Below are 8,446 nucleotides of genomic sequence, written 5' to 3'. Positions count from 1 at the left end.
CAAAACCAAAACGTCACCTCAAAATTCATCGAATCCTTTTTCTGGGGATGCTAAAGATTTCGTGGTTGTGATTGTTCATCATACATCGTAGTGTTAGAAATTATTTCAAAATTTAAAATTAAATATAAATAATACCTAACAATTTCTAACCGTACAATCACATGATCCTTAAAATCCTCAGAAAAAAGATTCGGCGAGAATCCTTTTCCCAAAATTCAAATCCCATTTTCCAAAGTTTCCGTTTTCCCGCTCACACTCCCCGCCCTCCCCACTCCTTCAAAATTTCACGGCCCACTTCTAAACAGAATCCCAATCACTCACGCAGTCACAAAAAAGCCCTATCGCGCATTTCTCTCCCTCTGTCCACCCCTCTCTTTCTCTAAGTTCTACCGTCTTCTCCGGCCATTCAGCCTCTCCCCGCTCTCTCTGCGCCGTACGCAGAATGGCTTACAAGCGGAAGGCGAAGGTCGGAACCTCTTCAGGTTTCTCCCTCGGAATCGAAGAAGCTGAGGCAAACGAAGGAGGCGAGAGTTGAAGAGGAGGTAGCAACGAGTGTGGAAAAAGCTGCTTCTCCACCGAGTAACCCAGTGACTCAGGAGGTAGCTGCGGCTGATGACGACGGAGGGGAAGCGAGGTTTCTTGGCGAACCGATGGAAGACGAGGAGGCTCGTAAGCAATACTCCAAGAGATATGTTGGAAAGGTGAGAGATTTTGGTTCAAGTTCTGTTTTTAATTTTAATTTTTTTAGAATTTAGCTTGGATTTGGTGAAAATGTTGGAGATTTAGGGTTTATAGTTGATCAAGTAATATGAAGCTTTGGTAAGAATTTTTGGGTTTAAAGCTTTCAACTTGATTTTACAGTTCTTTGTTGGATTTGCTTATTGTTCAAGGACGTTGCTGAATTTTCAAAGTGTCTTTTTGTTTTTGTTGGCAACATTGGATGAATCTGGTGGTTGTGGTGGCATGGCGGGTTTTTGTGGTGAAACCCTCCCTCCCGCATGCGCGCCTCCCCTCCCAATAACTTTATTTGAAGCTGCATAAAGCCTTTGCCTTGTACGTAGAATTATGCATTATTGCTAGTTATCAGTTGTGAGTCTTTTATGTTATTCCTTGGGTTATGAAAATAAATGAAGAAATATTATGAAAGGAAAATTACAATCCTTGAACACTTTTATTATGCATAGTTATGATCAGTGGTCGTACCCAGTGCACAAGGCTTCCGCTTTACGCAAGGTCTGGGAGAGGTGAATGTTGGCTAGCCTTACCCCCATTTATGATCAGTGGTAATAGGAAAATTTGAGAAGCAAACTGATACATTAAGGTAGTTATGACCAAAAGAAGAGAAGGTGATTCATCTGCCACTGTATTTGCTTCACGAAACACACGCTGAAGATATTAAACTTTTGTATCAAGTATCAGCCATTCGTAATAGCTTGGGTGGAATGCTTTACGATGTTGTGCTCTTATTTAATTTTGATTGTGATCCTTGCATTGGTGCAGAAGCCGAACATGAATGGGCAAAACAACTCCAACGAGTAAGTTTTAGTTTCTGTATATGTTTTCTCTGACTTACTCCAAGTAGTCCTTTTGTGTTTCATCAGGTTGGTTACTGTTTGTTTGTTTTTTGATTGTGTACCTTTGGTTTTTTACGTTCAATATAATCCAAAACAGTGATGAAGATATAATTCAAGCTCGTCGTCACTACACAATCGCGTTGGTAGATGGAATCAGTTATGATCTCTATGATGATGCCCATGTATTTGTGAGTTTGCATGACTCGTTGTTTGTTGGTATTCATTTACGAAGTATTGAAGTAAGATTAGCAAAATTCATGTGCACTAATTGTTTTAATCGGCCCAAAATGCATGATTAGGATTTCTCTCGTCTGATTAAATTGAATAATTACATCCATTGCAAGAACTAGACAGTAGAACAATGTGGGAGTTGAGCTCTTCTGCTTTCCTATTTGGCCGAGGAAAAATCGTCGTTCTCTTTTGCTACAAAAATGAACCTTTGAGACATCATTGGTGTGTTCCGTTAATCACTGCTAGCGTACAGAATGTCCTCTTTCGATATATGCATCTTCCCTTTGGGTCGTCTACCATTTACATGTGCCCGGTCAGATCCCCCTTGCTTCCTCAAGATAGAGAAATTTTTAGTTGTGATGGGAATACGGATGATACATCACGTGTTTTTATGTAAGTGATGGAAAATTTTAATTTTTAAGTTATTAATCTTTTAACACATATAACCCATCATTTATATAGGGACACGTGATGTACTATCTCATGTAACGGTCATATTGAAAAATCTCTCTAAGACAACTGCGACATACAAATAAGCTGCGTCCAATTCATCTTCTGATAGCGTGCTTTGAACTCTTGAATTTCTTTTCAGAAAATTCTTCATCGAAACGTATCCAGTAGACGCTATTACCAAAGCTCAACTCCTGATCACCTTCTCTAAGCTTTTTGATAATCACATTCGCATCCGACATTGTTCCAATAAAAGTACCGCCAGGATGAAGCATAGCCGATACATTAGCTCGCCTCAGTAGACCAGGAAAAATGCAAGTCAAACTGACAACTGACGAGATCGAATGGGGCTTCATCGGCTAAGGTTTTATCCAGACAAACCTCGTAGCAATCTTCACATACAAAATGCGCAAGAATGTATGAGCTCTTACTCAAAAAAATTCGTTTTCGACTCATAGAATTTCATGTTTATGGTAAGGACTATTCATATTATAATCAAATTATAAAGATTATTTTGTGCCTTATAATCAAAATTGTTCATTTTCTATAAAATGATATTTAGATAGCGATTCATATCATGAACAACACATTTTATAAATTGGACATGAAAAATTGCAAGAGTTTCTACTCACGCAAAATCCTATCAAGGCCCCAGAAAGATTTATTTTTTTTGGCTTTTTAGCCAAAATAGTCTTTGAGATCTACATAACTCTTCACTTTGGTTTTTGAGATTTGAAATCGAAAGAATTGATCTTTGAGTTTGTCCATAATTAATCATTTTGATTATTCCGTAAAAAAATCTCCATAAAATAAGGATAAAATGACAAAAATTACCCTCAATTTTTGTCAAATCATTTTGGCCTATTGTTTATCACATTGAGGGTAATTTTGTCATTTGGGTCCTTATATTTAACATAATTTTTCACTAGATGACCAAAATGATTAATAGTTGACAATCTCAGAGATAATTTCTATTGATTTCGAATCTCATGGACCAAAGTGAGGAGTTAGACAAATTTCATAGGCTATTTTGTCTAAAAAGCCTTTCTTTTTCAAAAATAAAAAATAAAAATCTGAATACACCCCTAAAGTAATTATTTTGAAGCTAACTAAAACTAACATGTAAAAGGCAATGATTGTTAAATATATTATCCTATTTGAGGAAAATTGAAAACTTAATGGAAAGACAATGATTTACACAAGAAGTCCTTAATGGAAAGTGAAAGTGTTGGAAACACTACGGAGTAATCTTGCTTCTTGTCTGACTACGACTTCCTCACTCAGCAACACTATATACACAAGCAGAAGCACAATACATGTGAATAACGTTTGGGGGGGAACTTGATTTGCATACAGTGAAAGAAGAGGATAATTGGTTCGTATTTGGGTGGTGGAAGAATAAGGAATATGCGAGGTTACTTTGATTGAAAAAGTATATGCTCTGTGTCTAACAATATATGGGGTGGGAATAAAACAACCCTTTCAATTAACACACTAATTAATTTCCTACACTTTTACTGACCAAGCATTATTCTTGACCTTTCATATCTTCCTACACCCTGAAATTTTCAAGCACCAAATATTTTAATTTACACACTAAGTTTCCTAGACTTTTACTGATCAATTATTGTTCTTGACCCTTTATGTTTTCCTACACTCTGAATTCTTCAAGCACCAAATAATTTAATTTCGATTCACACACTTTAACTATCCCCTTTTGGCCAACCATTTGCTTGTGGTGGGTTTCAGTGGCTGATTCGGATAGGTAACATTTGAGGCAACCATTTACTTGTGGCGGGTCTAAGTGGTTGATTCGGATATGTAACTTTGAGAGAGTCTTCCTAGTATCTCACTGGGGAATGCTGAATGGTGAATGCTATGAATTTAGTAGATTTTTTTTCTGTCAAAACAAAAACATATCCTAAAAAATATGTACCATCAATTTGTTTATGTTTTAACATAGGATAGTGCTATGGTGTGGTGCAATTCACCCAACACATGCTCATTTTTACTTCTCATGGACTTAGTCAATTTCTAGCCGTTGGATCGAATAAATTGAAGAAGATCAATATGATAGTGCCCTATCACTACTACTTTTCTTCTTCTTTTTTTGTTGTTTGATCCTTATTATCAATAATAGTTCATTAAGTGTTTTTCATTAATAGTTTAGGTTCTGTGAAGCCTATGCATTAGCTATAAACAAAGTTGTCTCTGAAATTTTGAGACCTTACACGAAAATGTGACTTTTCTAAACTTGAAATATACCAACTAGATTGGTGGATTGCTTTATAAAAAATTTGGTAGAAGAGGTATGAAAAATGAAGCTGTTTGTACCATACTTAGGGCATCCGTATTTAGATCTCGTACAAATACTCGGGAGACTTAAATGTAATTATGTAATAAAGAAATGAGCAAATATGTAATAAGTGATGAGCCCTTGTTCTATAAAATGACTCATCACCCTCACAATTGGAGGAGGCCAATTCCTAGGCCCTCTCACCCCCTTTCAAAGCCTCACTCTCAGAGGCTCTCACATTCTCTCCCTCACCTCTCAAATAAATACAATATCAGTGTAGACGTAGTCCAATCCTTGGGGTGAACCACGATACATCTTATGTTATTTACATTTCTTGCAGATTCACGGTCGGATTTACGTTGTTCCAAGACCTTCCGATTTTGTGCATCAACATAAGCCATCTAATTTGTACTAGTACTCATTTAAATAAAAGCTTGAAGGCAAAAAGGGCGAATTGTTCATAATTGTTCATGTGGTAAGAGGCTAGTAATTATATGAAACCTGCATGCACAGAAAGAAGCCAGCACAAAAATCCAAAGTCGCATCATTTTCTTATCATAATTAACAAATAGAAAGAGACAATTCATCAATATATATAATGCCAGAAGGAAAAAAAGGTGAATCAAAATCATTCATAATTTCAAAAATATCCCTCTTTAATTAGAATTTTTAAAATAAAATAATTTAATTTTATGGGTAATACTAGAGTGACCAAATTTCTAAACTAAATTTTGTAAATCATATGATGTGGTGAATTATCACTTAAGGGTTGATTAACAAGCACATCATTTAGTTTAAAATTTTATTCTCTCTAGCACTATCCTTAATTTATAGTTTTTTCTATTTCTTCAAAAATAAATAAATACAAATATTTTAAACCAAATAAAAAATAAATAAAAATTATAAGTGAAAAATAACATTCAAAAGAGATTATTACACGCATGAGTATGTGGTAAAAGGCTGGATTTTATGTAAAATCCGCATGCATTGGAATTCAACAGAAAAAATCCAAAGTCGAATCATTGTCTTATCAATTATTAGCAAATGGAAAGAGACAATTAACCGTTAAGGAAAATAGTAGCAAGATTTGGTCAAAAAAAAGAAGAGGATCTTCTTCCTAGGAATTATCATATTCTAGTCGTTCATCGTATATGCACAGTCAATTTTTGTCAGATACTATTGTGTTTAATTTTAAATAAAAAAAAGTCAAATAATTTCTAACCGCACGATACATGATGAACCACTAAAATGTGAGTATCCCTATAATTCCCACAATTTAAATCCGATGGATCCAAATCCGTCAACAAAGCAAGTGTAAAAAGACTCCAACAACTAGCATTCCACTTGCTAAATTAACTCTTATTTAGGACCCACAATTAATATAATTAATATATATATATATATATAATGCCAGAAGGAAAAAATGGTGAATCAAAATCATTCATAATTTCAAAAATACCTCTCTCTAATTAGAATTTTTAAAATAAAATAATTTAATTTATGGGTAATACTAGAATGATCAAATTTTTATACCAAATTTTATAAATCAAATGATATGATGAATTATTACTTAAGAGTTGATTAACAAGCACATTATTTGGTTTAAAAATTTGTTCTCTCTAGCACTATCCTTAATTTATAATTTTTTTATTTCTTAAAATATAAAAATAAATAAAAATTATAAGTAAAAAATATCATTCAAAGGAGTAAATTATTGCACGCATGAGTGTGCGGTAAATGACTGGATTTTATGTAAAATCCACAAGCACTGGAATTCAACAGAAAAATCCAAAGTCGAATCATTTTCTTATCAATTATTAGTAAATGGAAAGAGACAATTAACCGTTAAGGAAAATAGTAGCAAGATTCGGTAAAAAGGAGAAGAGGATCCTCTTTACAGGAATTCTCACATTCTAATCGTTTATCGTATATCGTACAATTAATTTTCATACTATTGTGTTTAATTTTAAATAAAAAAGTCAAATAATTTCTGATCGTACAATGTATGATGAATAATTAAAATATGAGTATCCGTAGGATTCTCACAATTTAGATCCGGAGGGAATCCAAATCCGTCAAAAAGCAAGTGTAAACGGACTCCACCAACTAGTATTCCACTTACAAAATTAACTCTTATTTAGGACCCACAATTAATATAATTAAAAAACATAAGTTAGAATCTAAAGCATATGAGTTGAATATTCTGATTAGAATCTCAATTTCCTAGCATGTGCAGGTAAGCTTTGGACTATTCAAGAAAAATTACTTTCCCGGCTACTAAGCTCAATATTTTATTTTTGGTACAAAGGTAAAATTCATTACCAATAAAATCTTACAATACAAAGACTCAGAAACAAAAAACAAACAAGCATAATTAGACCAACCAAAAGTTGAGGCCCAAAACAAAAGAAAGCTAAATAGAACCGAGACAATGCATGTCGACCCACACAAATCTTCGCCCCCAATGAGCATCGCCTCGTCGATCTCATCATCCAATCCATATCATCACTCCTAGCAAAGCCACAAAATGTAAAGAACTTGTGACCGGTTGAAAGAAGTTTGTGTGATTCTACAAGCAACATTGCCAACAAAGGCAAACAACAAAAATAAGGTGGTGTTGTTAGGAGCACCTGACCTGGTTGAAGCACCAAAACTCTACTCACCAACTTGATGGACCGCAACAAATCACGTTGAAGCGTGACTGAAGATTGGAGCTTAGATGAATAAAGAGGAGAGACACTTATGGGGTGAGCATAAGAGGGCAAATCGGACAGGAAAGGAGGGAAAAAGCAACGGAAACAAGGAAATGAGGAGTTGAAGAAAGAGACGAAAGAACACCCATCGAACTCAACGGCACTAAAATTGAACGCAATTTGTAACCACTCACAAGAACGGTTAGAATCGCTCTCAAGCAGAGGGAATGTCTCTCTCCAACTATCTCAATATTACTTTGAAGCATGCAAAAAAATTACTTTTTGGGCAACTAAGCTCAACTAAAGTTTGGAAATTTCGGTTGGTGTCATTCTAATAAAAATGAAAACAAGCAGAGCTATTATTTGCGAACTCAGAAGCAGTTAGCTCATGAGTGTGAATTCTTTCAACGCAAGGGGCGGCCTGAGTCGGCATTCTTGTTTACTCTGATCCAGTTGAGGTGGTTTTCGTTTACTAGCGCATAGGTGGTCTAAGTTCCTATGACCGAGTCTTTATGGCCCCTGTGAACATCTTTTATTAATGTATTAAAGAGGGCCTCTCTAACTGGTGAAAAGTGGTGGGTGTCCACTAACGGCCATTCCTAGCTCGGCTCCGATAACGCAATTTCGGGAGAAGTCGGTAGTTGGGCACTGGATCCCTTCAGACTTGGAAAACGTGTGACTTTGGGTTGGGGTTTGGTGAACTGACTGGTCGCTTCTCTAGTTGAAGTACAGGGCCCTTTTTTCGTTGCCTAGGTTACACCTTTGGAATACCCCAAAAAGGAATTGCTCTACTTTCCTCAATCTTCACTTTACACCACGCCAACTCCCCTTTCATCATAAGGCATGGAATTAGCAAGTTATGGGTCAACACAATATTTAGCATAAACTTGACAATTTCTTACACAACATGTTAATCTGACCTGAAGTGACACGAAAATAACAAGTTACGGGTCAACACGTTAACTCAACGGGGTCGTTATCGGGTCACACTTTAAGAACCTTTTAATTAATAATGGTTTCTTAATAGGTTTACTGTGGGTAACCCATTTCAACACGATAAAAAAAGTTAGTTTGATAACTTTAAACTACTAAAAGACCTTACTACAATAATAGCCATAAGATTTAATCTCACTTATGTGAGATTAAATCCTTGCCGTTGGATTCTTTGATCTCGCTTATGTAATATGTAGATACTAATTTAG

Source organism: Malus domestica, chromosome 03, assembly GCF_042453785.1.
Source record: "Malus domestica chromosome 03, GDT2T_hap1".
In the NCBI taxonomy this organism is placed as follows: Eukaryota; Viridiplantae; Streptophyta; class Magnoliopsida; order Rosales; family Rosaceae; genus Malus; species Malus domestica.
Note: the sequence above shows the minus strand (reverse complement) of the source record.